The 13,209-nt window shown below is 33.1% G+C and overlaps 1 pseudogene; it reads right to left on the bottom strand.

Moving 5' to 3' along the window:
- Positions 1 to 2,773: 2,773 nt before the first annotated feature.
- LOC100930423 lies at positions 2,774 to 3,881 on the bottom strand (annotated as a pseudogene).
- Between the last annotated feature and the right edge of the window lie 9,328 nt (positions 3,882 to 13,209).

Here is a 13,209-nt window from a genome sequence, read left to right as displayed (position 1 = left end):
ACTTTCCCAGCTTACACAGCTAATGTCTGAGGCTGGATTTGAACTCAGGAATCCAGACTTAGACACTATGCTACCTTCTCTTCCCAATGATTCCATAAACATAGTATATCTGATGCATTTTCCCAAAGCATTTGCTAACTTTGTATCTAAGACAAAGAGATGTGGTCCAGATAATTAATACTTGGCACAGCTAATTTAAGAGCCTGAAAGGTTATTCAATTAGACCTTCTGACCTAAATTCACTATTGGCAGCTAGGAACTTCCATTTTACATCATTATAGAAAAAAAGCGGACTATGGAGTAATATACTTTAGCTCTAAACTAGACGAAACACCCACCTTTGGGGATTATTGGAAGATCTAATGAGATAGCATATCTAAAGTACTTGGCAAGCCTAAAAGAACTATATAAATGCAAGCTATATTTTTTTACTTGTCATGTTGGATTCTAGTAGAATTTAATAGGTATCTTATCCAGATTCTGTTCTGCTTAACATTCTAAAAAATGTCTTTATGCAAACATCAATAATACTTCTTCCTCTGGGAAACAAGTTAAGAAATATAGCATATAAACACACATTGATATCTTCTCTATCCATTCTGATGCAGAAGATATTTTAAATAAGGAACTGTTGAAATTTTATATTTCCCAAACAATATGCACTGGATCTCTTTGCAACACTATTATTTCTTATCCTGGGATAGTGGCTGAAATTTGTCTTTGACTACCTTGAATTCTGTTGAATGGATCTATTGCATGGATCATAGTCCTACTTTTTCTACTTACATTTTGAGAAAAATTTCATCTTGCTTACTAGGTTTAAGTATTTAACTTGGACCTAGATGACATAGTGGATAGAGAGCTGGGGTCCAGTTAGAAACATTCTTTTTCCTGAGTTCAAATCTGGCCTCAGACACTTACTTGCTGTGTGATTCTGATTGTCACTTAACTTGTTTGCCTCAGTTTCTTCATCTATAAAATGAGCTGAAGAAGTAAATGGCAAATTACTTTAGTATCTTTATCAGGAAAACCCCAATGGTGTCATAGTCAGACATGAATGAACAAAAACAGCAAAGTGAATAAATACATTTTATACCTTCCAACTCCTTTATTAACCTTCTAAAATGTTAATTTATAAATGAAGACAAGGTAATGAGAAAGCTGATGAAAAGAAGAGAAGACCATATAGTTGGAGTTAAACTTTTTGTTTACACACAGTCCTTGAATGTAATAATTGAAAATGTATAATCTCTCTAGTTCAACCATCATCTATACCTGAATTTGTAGAAATCTTGACAAAAATTTTCTGTATTTTTATTTAGTGCTATTTAGGTGTGACAGAAATGGCATCTGTTTTAAGTTATCCTGGCTTTTTTTTATGGAGATAAGGAAGACATTCTTAGAGTTTACCTGGACTGGAGAATCAGATTTGTAATCATTGGTTTTGTCTCCTTGGTTATCTGAGGCATAAAAAGTTTACTTAGCCTATTGGTACCTAGAGTTTCTACAGCCTTGTGGGAATAACTTTATGATTCATTGGTGTCTGTTACTCTGGTGAATGCCATCTTAGAGAGTAGTAGTATTTAAGTGGATTAAATTAGGAATTTTATCCTTTTTAATCTTGTAAGTAAATTTCTTTGATTGCATTTTTATGATTTGTTAAGTATTTCACTGCATTCTAATCCTAAATTTAAATCTCTGAGTTCCCTTGAGGTAGAGCTGGACCAGAATATTAACCAAATAAGAATCCTGTTAGTTTCTGTTTTAATAACTTGAAAGTTGTAACATGGGAAAGTATTTGGTGACCACTCACCACTCACCCCCTTCTTTGAATCTCATTTGTATCAAAGTTATTTTGCATGTGATCTCAAGTATTAATAATTAACACACTTGTAGTTCCCAAATTTTCCTTCAACCTCCAACTTCAGTTCTTAAAAAACTTTTTTCTTTTTCTTTTTTGTTTTTTTGAATCTTGTTTATTTAAGAAAAGTTTTACCAATGGATTAATATTTGGGCAAAATTATTGCAATGGATGTGAAAGACAGACATACTGTTGTAGCCTCTCAAAAAACAAAAAGCGATTATATAATCAAAATATTAAACAAGCTTCTGAGATCTGGGTGAATGACTAACAAATTCACAATAGAAATTAAATTTGGAAGATTAGATCCAGGATTAGCACCTACAGTATCACTGGAAGTAAAATTTTAATTCTTTCATCTTTTCTAGTAAATCCCTTAGCTCTTTCCAAGAACAATGCTCTCAAACCATAATGATTAACTTAAATCCAAGGTTTTCAAAAATACTGTCATGAAGAATACAGGTAGAAGAAAAATAAATATTAACTTAGATTTGGGAGAGTTTTACTCAGGAAACATTCATATTATTTTACCTGAATTAATTACAAAAACTATGTGCATCCCGAATATTAAATTCAAGAAAGATTTATAATTTGTTTTGCCAGTGAAAATAGTTAAAATGAGCAGTATAATATTATTCCTGCCAAATTATTTCCTCATAAGTTATTTTTATAATGAAGCCAAAGGAAAATGTTTGTTATACTTGCTTATCATACATTAAGGGGCAGAGCAAGGATGTCTAAAAGTCTGATGATTTAGCATGCACTTTATTGTACTTATATAAGTTTTAATAAAACAAGAAGTACATCCTCTCAACATTCATGGCAATGCAATAATAATATAATATAATATAATAATATAATAATGCAATAATAATATAATATAATATAATAATAATAATATAAAATTCTCCAAGTAGAATTAAGGTAAATGGAAATCACATAAAATACTGGTTCACTTAGTAATGAGTGTTACATTAAAAACAAATGGCATTATACATTATCTTTCCAATGCATTTCAATATGACAAACAGATCTTCTGGCAATCCTTTGAGTTCCTTGAGGTCTGGAAGATGTGTCAACAGAAACAGTCATCAAAAACTATATCTGGAAAAACCAATATCCTTCAATTCAGGAGAGATGAAACTAAACCTGGATATAACTCGTTGGAATAAAAAAGGCCACGTGGTAAAATGAAAGCATAAATAATGAGCAAAACCAATACTCCTTGTGGCAGATAAGATGAATTTTAGATTGGGTTGATTTACACGTGTTATTTTTATTATATTGTTTTGAATTTAAAAAGTTAAATGCTCTGTTATATTTTTCTTAGAAATAACTACAAAGGTTGTAAAGTTTAAAGATACAAAATGGATGATCAGTAACTAGACATCACCACAGCAGCAGCACTTTAGAAAGTTAGTCCCTGCAGGATAGGTTCTGGCAACAGATACAAAGGAACAATGCTTGGATAGGAGATAAGGACAATCTGCCATTGGCAGGGAGACAGAAGAATATTCCATTCTGAGACATGCTTAGGTGCCGTGGTTTATATTCTATTGCTCATGCCTCTGTCTTCATAAATGGTAATTTCAATAACACGAAGTCCTCTCTCAATTGGGTCTGTCAGAAGGAGGCCATGTGGAGCGTAAATATTCTCATTCTGTTCCTGAATATATTTGCTGATTTTCTTCAGAACCTTCTCATAATGTGTTTCCATGCACAAATAGAGAGTATATGCTGTCAAACAAGCTAAACAGCCTTCAAGGTAAGTTGGCTTCCCAAGTTTTTCTGCTTCTGCATAAAGGTTATTTAGCGTATGTACTGTTTCTTCAAACTTCTCCTGATCAATCCGATTCTCCAATTCTGCTGGGAACTTGGTCTGGAATTGGCACTGGGTTCCTTGGCTGTAGTCCCGCTGGATGAAGACCTGGTTGGATTCAGGTGTTTGCTGCAGCCTCCTGGCTGAAGGGCCTATCACTGAGCCACTTACTCTGTGGCCCTCCAGTGACTGTCGTGCCATCTCTTGACTCTTTAGAACAAATTTTAAACATAATGGAATAGAACCATTTCAAACTATAATTCTATTGTGGTTTCTTCAGAATTCTCTTTTCCTTTCTCTTAGGATCATGGAGCTTTATAACTGAAAGTCAGCATGGAGAAATCTAGTTCACTATCCTCATTTTACATAGGAGCAAATGAGGTCCACAATGGTAAAGGTGTTTAATCCTGTCACACATAATAAAAAAGAAATCTGGATTTGAAAAGAGTCCTTCTATCTTCAAATCTGGCATGCTCTCAATTTCAAATGTCAAATCTCATGTTTTCATCCTTTCTTATCAGGCAGATACTTTTTAAAAATTTAGACTGTATGAATGTATTTTTAAAAGGTTTTTGTAGATAAGGACATAATATTTCACTTTTAACTTCAATAGTTATATTCCAATGGACAATACTTTTTGGGTGTTCTTGTTTAGAAAGAGAAAGAAATATATTCACACTATGGAACAAAATAGAGGTGTCAAACATGGGAGCACTGTCTGCTTTAATATATATATATGCATATACATATAATATATATGAGATATTTACTAAAATTGATAAAAATATAATAAAACAGATAACTTATTGTAAAACTAAGTCATTATGTAGCTTTCAGATATTCTTATGTATAATTAATGGTTCCCATTTCAATTTGAGTTTGATACACTGGTCCAAAGAATCATTGCCAATTGCCAACGAAAAGACTATTTGAAGGCCATATATTTGTTTTTGCTGAAACTATTGTTTCTGATTGTCAAGAGTCATACCAAGATAAGAATAACAAGGCTCTTGACATTTGTTTTTGATGCTTCTAGCATCCTCTTTCTATACCATTTTGCTCTTTCCAGAGTGTTCCTTAGCACTAAACTCCCTTCCCACTCATATACTTTAAGGTACTTGGTCTTATCTACTATATAATAACACTTTTATAAATGACTTAGTTGAAGGAATTGGGATAATGGTTATCAAATTTGTTGTTTAAATTTCATTTTCAAAGAGAATTGCTAACCTTATAAAGCTGTCTTGACTTGTTCATGAAGCAGATTTAAAGGACAGAAAGTAGCACAAAATCACCAGCCTTATTTTCTCTTTCAGAGTCATCCAAGTCCAGTGGCAAGATAAAAGTCAAGATGACCAGAAATTGCTCTGGATGCAGTGGATAACGTTGGTATCTTTGATATCTAGCCACGTTCTAAGGGCTTCATGGTGCCTGCTTTAGCCACCTTCATAGCTGTTGGAACAAATTATATCCATTATATTGACAGAACTCTTTACGTGTTTGGGTAGACATCTCCCTTACTCACCGAAAAACACTGAAACCTGTTGATCACATTCAATCTGGTTTAGCTTATCTGCTGAGACAGTTTTTTTTTAAATCAGGGTTTAACTGTTGTATATATTATAACTTCTTGGCCCCACAGGTGAGAGATGAGTGACTGGGTCCCAAAGGTGGAAAGCAGCCTTGAAAAGATCTTAACAGGCCCTCACACCTAGAGTGCTAAACACTGTACAATATGGCTAATAAATTTACCAATGGCATAAAACTGGAACGAACCACTGACATCCTCAGTGGCAAAGTAAGGATCCAAAAATCCCCAATAGGCTTGAATGATAGAAACCAAAACAAGATAAAATTTAATAGGATAAATGTGTGTTTTTGAGAATTGTAAGGACAACATGATTTGATAATGTGACATGGCATCCCTAAAAAGCTACTGAACATAGGTATAAAATCCAGGACAACAGAAATGATAAACCTGCTTTTTTCTACCTTGTTCAAATCACACCTGAAATGTTATCTTAAGAAAGAAAATATATAACATGACTGGAGAAGAGTGAGCAACATGATTGGAGATTTGGAAGCAAAGCTACACAAAGATCAGTTAAAGGAGCTAGAGAAGAAGAAGGGAAAACATGAGAACTTGTGTATATATTTGAAGAGCAAACTCCTATAGTATCTTTGTCAAGAACATGCCAAATGGGTTCAATTAGACATGACCGAAATGACTCATCATCATCATCACAGCCTCATGTGTATAATGCTTTCATTCACTGTCTTCCCCAAGCTTCTCTTGAGATACAATTCAAAGTCTACCTTATATAGTATGCTTATACCCAATGTCCCTTATCCTAGGATGCAGAGTCTTCCTTTTGAGTTCAAGTCCATCTAAAGTCTATAAAATCATTTATTGATGTAGTTATTTGCAGGTATTTTTTGGGGGGCACCCATTAGAATGTGACTACACTGAGAGTAAGGACTTAGCACAGAGCTTGGCACATAGTACATGTTCAGTAAATGTTTGTTGAATGTTGGCCTGTAAGGTCCTTTCTGATTCTAAATATATTACCTTATCATTCAGTATTAACACAGTAGGGACTATGTTGACTGACTGACTGACTGATTTCTCTTTTGAAATGTAATTCTATCTTCCTGTGATTGTTTTAATTACTCCCAGAAAGAATATATTTTAGGTCTTACAAAAGAGTGGCCTAATCAATTGTCACTGGTGTGGCCTAATCCAATGTCAAAACAAAATAAGTGATTTAACAGCAGTTTCCTTGGAGGCATAAATCGAACTAGAGTAGTTTTAAATGGATCTTAGAGTTATCTTAACAGAGAGTGTTGCTGATGGTGTATAGTTATAATACAGAATCTAGTTTGTTGACACATTCTATCAACTAGAATTTTCTCTTAGTTGTCACTCTCAATAATTATACCATAATTGATTTTCATAATGATGACCCCTCAAGAAAAGATAAGATCCTGAATTGTCTGAATTACAAATGAAAAATTAAATTATATAAAATATTTGCATTATGTACTTTTCTGAAAATGATAATCCATACAGAATAGGGAAGGAAATAAGTTATTTGTTAATTGAAATATTGAGCTAGCCAAAACAAAACATTCTTTTCTTTTTTCTAGTAAATATATTTATTTTTAACGCACATTGCTTCATAAATCATATGAAGAGAGAAAAATCAGAGTAAAAGGGGAAAAGCATGGGAGAGATTTTTTTTTAAATCACTATTGATGAGAGAAATGAAAGTTAAAGGTACCATCCCACACCTCTCAGATTGGCTAAGATGACAAGAAAAGATAATGATAAATGTTGGAAGGGATATGGGAAAACTGGAACACTAATACATTGTTGATGGAGTTGTGAAATGATTCAAGCATTCTGAAGAGCAATCTGGAACTATGCTTAAAAGGCTATAAAATTGTATATACCCTTTGGACCAACAGTGCCATTACTGGGACTGTATCCTAAGGAAATCACAAAGGAGGGAAAAGGGCCCACATGTGCAAAAATGTTTGTAGCAGCTCTTTTTGTGATAGCAAAAAATTGGAAAAGGAATAGATAGATGCCCATCAATGGGGTAATGACTGAGCAAGCTGTGGTACATGAAGATAATGGAATACTATTGTTCCATAAAAAATGATGAACAAGGTGATTATAAAAAAGCCTGGAAAGATTTATATGAATTGCTGTTGAGTGAAACAAGCAGAACCAGAAATACATTGTATACAATAACAATAAGAATGTGTGATGATCAACTATAAAAGGATTGATTCTTCTCAGTAGTTCAATGATCCACAGGAATCTCAATAGACTTTAGACAGAAAATGCCATCTGCAACAAGAAAAAGAACTAAGGAGACTAAATGTAAATCAACACATGCCATGTTCACTACTTTTTTCTGATTTTTTAAATTTATTTTTAATGCACATTGTTTTATGTGGGAAGAGAAGAATCAGAGCAAATGGGAAAACCCATGAGAAAGATAAAAAATAATACTTTGTAATTTCCTTGGGATACAGACCCAGTAATGGCACTGCTGAATCAAAGAGTATGTACATTATAGCCCTTTGAACATAGTTCCAGATTACTGTCCAGAATGGTTAGATCATTTCAAAACTACACCACGAATGCATCAATATCTCAGTTTTCCTACATCCCCTTTCCACATTTATCATTGTCTTTTCCAGTCATCTTACCCCATCTGAGAAGTGTGAGGTGGTACCTTAGAGTAATTTTACTTTGCATTTCCCTAATTGGTAGTGATTTAGAGCATTCTTTCATATAAGTATAGCTTTAATTTCTGCACTTGAAAATTATCTGTTCATATCCTTTGACCATTTATCAATTGGGGAAATGACATATATTTTTGTAAGTTTGACATAGTTCTTTACATATTTTAGAAATGAGACTTTTACAGAAACGTTGTATGTAAAGATTTTTTCCCCAACTTTGTACTTCCCTTTAATCTTGTTTCTGTTGATTTTGTTTGTGCAGAAAAAAATTAATATAATATAAGCAAGGTTTTCCATTTTGCCTTTCATAATATACTCTAGCTCTTCCTTGGTCATCAATTCTTCCCTTCTTCAAAGATCTGATAGGTAAATTATCCCTTGCTCTCCTAATTTTTTATGTTATCATCCTTTATGCCCAAATCATGTACCCATTTTGACTTAATTTTAGTATGGGATATGAGATGTAGGTCTATTCTGAGTTTCTGGCATATTATTTTCCAGTTTTTCCAGCAATTTTTGTCACATAGTCAGTTCTTATTCTAGAAGCTGGAATTTGCGGTTATCAAATACTAGATGGCTACAGGACTTGATTGTGTTGTATGTATCTAATCTATTCCACTGATCTATCACTTTATTTCTTAGCCAGTACTAAGTGGTTTTGATGGCTGCTGCTTTATAATACAGTTTTTTTTTCTTTGGTTTGGGTGTTGCTAAGCCACCATCCTTTGAATTTTTTTTTCATTAATTCCCTTGATATTCTTGACCTTTTGTTCTTCCAGATGAAATTTCCTAATATTTTTCTAGTTCTATAAAATAATTTTTGGCAGGTTGATTGGTATGACATTGAATAAGAAGACAAATTTAGACAGAATTATGATTTTATTATCTTAGCTCAACCTACCCATGAACAATTGATATTTTTCCAATTGTTTAAATCTGACTTTATTTGGGTGAGAAGTGTTTTGTAATCATGTTCATATAGTTCTTGGATCTGTCTTGGCAGGTAGACTTTTAGTCTACCTGCCAAGTATTTTATTTTGTCTACAGTAATTTACAACACATTTTTTTCATTCAATAAGTATTTATTGGGTAGTTACGACTTGCAAGACACTAGGAATAAAAAGAAACAAAAATTGAGACAATTCCCTGCCCTTAAGGAGCTTACATTCTATACATTCTCTGAATAGGTCAATTATATTTCCCTGTAGAATAATAGTTCCAAGATCAGTCTTAGAGATAATGACCCACAGATTATAAATTCTCTTATTTAGTGTAAGAATTTTCTTTACTAACCATAGAGTCATAGATGTATATTTAGAAGGGTGCTTGAAAATGTTCTAACTCTTTCATTTTACAATTGAGAAAACTAAGGTCCAGAAAATAAACAACTTACTTGAAGTCTCAGGCATAGTAAATGTCAGAGACAGGATTTGAACCAGTTCTTGGTTTCAAACTCAATGTGAATGGATGGTGACTGCTTTTAATAACTGTATTTAAAAAATGTGATACTGAATTTTATATCCTATAAATATTTCCTGATAAATCTTGCTCTACCTCTCAAAAATGGGAAAATCTACTTTCAAATATCTAGTGATCTGTGAAAGCTATGCCTCATGGAATTTGGGGGAATGAAAATGTATCTTAACTTGTCTATAAGCACCAAAGACATGGCCATTTTACTTGTCAATGAGCAGCGAGAGACAGAGAGAAAGAAGCAGACAGAGAAAAACAGACACAGACAGAGATACAGAAAAAGATACAAGAGACCTAGAGAAAGGGAAAGAGAAAGATACGCAAATAGAGGATAGCTGACAAAATAGATAAAGCATAAATCGATGATAGAGATGATAGATACATAAATAAATGATAAATAGTAAAAAGAGATGATGGATAGATAGACAAATAAAGGATAGAAAGATGTTGAGAGATAGCGATAGAGGAGAAATACATAGAAAAATGTTGAATGAACATTTATTCATTGTTGTTTAGTTGTTTTTCAGTCATGAATGAGTCTTTGTGAACCCATTTGGGGTTTTCTTGCCAAAGATATTGGAGTAGTTTGTCATTTCTTTCTCCAGCTCATTTTACAGATGAGGAAACTGAGGCAAACAAGATTAAATGACACTCAGAATCACACAGTAAGTAAATGTCTGAGGCCAGATTTGAACTCAGGAAGATTCATCTTTTTGACTCCAAGATAGGCATTCTGTCCACTGTGCCACTTAGGTGGCCATTTATTGATTACTACTACAAATATAAATAATAAAGACAGTCCCTCATTTAAAAGAGCTTACATTCTAATGAAGGAAGATTACACACAAAAGAGATCTATAAAGTCAAGAAGTTAGAACAACATGGCTTACAGATAACCAAGAAGTAAGGTGGAAATTTAAATCTAGGCAAGATAAGGTTAGAGGAGTCCAGAGTGGTTTTAGGGATGGAGTCTATATTTTGGTGATAGCCAGGAGATGAGGTGGGGGGCTGGACTTGAGTAATATGAAAGGAAAGCTCACCTGTCAAAGCCCAGAGTTGTTAAAGAGGTAGAAAAATGTTTCCAGTAGGGAAGAAATGGAAATGTATAATTGGTCATGAAAGGAACTAGAAGGAAAAATGAATGCAATAGTATGATAGAATCATTACTCTAGGTAAGAGCTTATTAAACTTTTTTCCACTAGTGACCCCTTTTCTCCTGAGAAATTTTTATGAGTACATAAAATATTTCACAAATCAGATATTTACTGATAATTATAATTTTGCAACTCCCACATTTCTATGATATCCCATGTGAAGTTACAATACACAGTTTAAACTTTGCTTAAAGTATAGGTATGATGATAATCAGAGTGAGAACATCTGAGTTCAAATCCTGACTTTGCTACTGTCTCTGATGTTGCTCAGTCACTTAAGTTCTCTGTGCCTCAGTTGCTTCTTTAATAAAATAAAGAGATTTCAATTAGATGATCACTAAGATGCTTTTCAGAGGTCTCATACTGGAGTACATTTGATCCTTCTGTTGTTAGGACTATAGCATTTACTTACTGATTCGTCTTCTTCTAGTTAAACAGGTAGGTTTTGAATATAGATCAAGAAGATGACAGTCTGGAGACCTTGTCAGTACCAGCATCACCTGTCAGGCTATACTGATGAATGAATAATAATAATAAACTTTTAGAAGATATGTGGTTTATTTAGGCAATTAAAAAATAAACAAACCTCCTGTTTTATTCATTGCATAATAAAGGCTATTGTATTATTCATCATTTCATCTGTGTGACAAGAGGAATAAAACTCACATAATTAGTTTAGAGTGAGGAGAATACAATATATGACTTTCAGTAACTTATGAGAGACTTTATATAACTCATTCAGTGAACCAGCCACTGTAAGTTATTCGGTTAGTTTTTGAAGGACAAGACTGATGAGAGTGCCCAAATCCTTTGTGATCATGCTCCTCTATCTTGGAGGTTATCCCAGCCAACTAACCCCTTTTGTAAAGCATCAAGTTTATGTGCTTGAATCCCTCCATTGGAATTTAGGGTAGCCCAACACATGAGAGAGAAAGCCAACAAGAAACTATGTCTCTCAGGCTTTTCATTCATCTCAGTGTTAATGCATTCATCTGGTACTAAAAGTGTCTTGAGAAGAGAAAAAAATTATTTAAATATGGCCAGAAGACTCCAAATGCTTTGCAAGAATAGGTTCTATTAGACAGTTGAATTATCTTCAGACTAGTTTTGAAACTTTATTGAGCAAGGCAGTGAATAATATATTTGTGCTGAAGATGTCGATTCAATCAACAAAGATATAAATCCTGGAAATGCTTAATAAGAGTCAGAAACATATTTAAGAAATCTTAAAGTTCAGAAATTTGATGAAATAGCTACAGTTAGAAGCTGACCTGTCACAGACATACTAACTTTTAAAAAGCCCATTATTTATGTCTTTCATCATTACTTCACAATTCACAATTTTCTCCTTTCCCCTTCCAAATTGAACCCTCTCTTTTTATAAAGAAAACAAGTAAAAGACCCAATATTATTTCACCAAAATGTATAATATTTAGTATTAGTAGTCCTCTGTCTTTGTTCTATAAAGGAAGAATTGTATTCTATTATCTGTTATTGGGGGCCATCACACAATTCCATTACTCAGAATTTCTTTTAAGTGTTTTGTTAATTCTTAATTATGTCAATTGTGCATTTTGTTCTTATTTTACTTATTTTGTTCATGTCACATTATTTTGAATTTTCACATTCATAATTTCTTAGTGTTTTAACATTCTATTTTGATATTAATTTGCCATATTAGTCCTTCTCTTCTAATCTTTTATTATACATACAGGTTGGATTGTTATAGGGTTGAGTTAAGGATTATTCCTATTGCAAAATAGTATCATACTCCTATATGCTACTGTGCTAACTCTTTCAAAGACTGGTTGATGATGAGATCTTGGATGGATAATCAGAATCTCAAGTTGCAAAAACAGACCTGTTCCTATCCCTTTCTCCATTTGGGACACATCAGGGAATGCTTCATGCTGTGAAACATATGAAAGTCTCAATGGTAGATAACAAAAGAGTTTTTTGCTTTTCTCAGTAAGAGCAGTTCTAGATCATGAGCATGGTACTGATTTTGCAATTTTTCACTTTAATTAGGAAGCTGATTCTTTTGTACCAGTATGGTATTTGATTTGTCTTCATAATATTGTAGCGATGGGTACATTTCAGTTGTATTTATGATTTTAATACAATGGCATGCTGGAGTCAGCTCCAGCCAGCTTGTGAGAGTCCATTGTTATAATTTTAATATGAGCGTTTACATCTCAGAAATCAGTAATTATTACAAATCAGGACTTGATTTACTCTTCTATTGATTGTCTAGATTTGAGAGTGTAATAATGCTGACAGAACTTAAAAATGTCTGTTAATATTTTTTTTCTTAAAAACTCAGTTGTTAAACATTTACTATGACAAGTCCATTCAATCACAGAAAACATTTAAGTCCAATTAAATTTATCATTCAATGATAGATTTCTGGGCCTGGAGTCAGAAAGATCTGAATTAAAATCTGGCCTTAGACATTTACTAGTTGTGTGACTCTATGCAAGTGATGTAATCTTGTTTGCCTCAGTTTCTTCACCTGTCAAAAGAACTGGAGAAGGAAATGGTTAACCACTCCATTATTTCTGCCAATAAAATCCCAGAGTCATGAAGAATTGGACACAATTCTTTTAACTACAAGATTAATCAAAGGTAAAGGAAGTTTTCAGTTT

The sequence above is a fragment of the Sarcophilus harrisii genome, chromosome 3 (assembly GCF_902635505.1).
Source record: "Sarcophilus harrisii chromosome 3, mSarHar1.11, whole genome shotgun sequence".
Taxonomy (NCBI): Eukaryota; Metazoa; Chordata; class Mammalia; order Dasyuromorphia; family Dasyuridae; genus Sarcophilus; species Sarcophilus harrisii.
The sequence above is the reverse complement of the archived record's forward strand: the minus strand, read 5'-3'. Positions and strand labels throughout refer to the sequence as shown.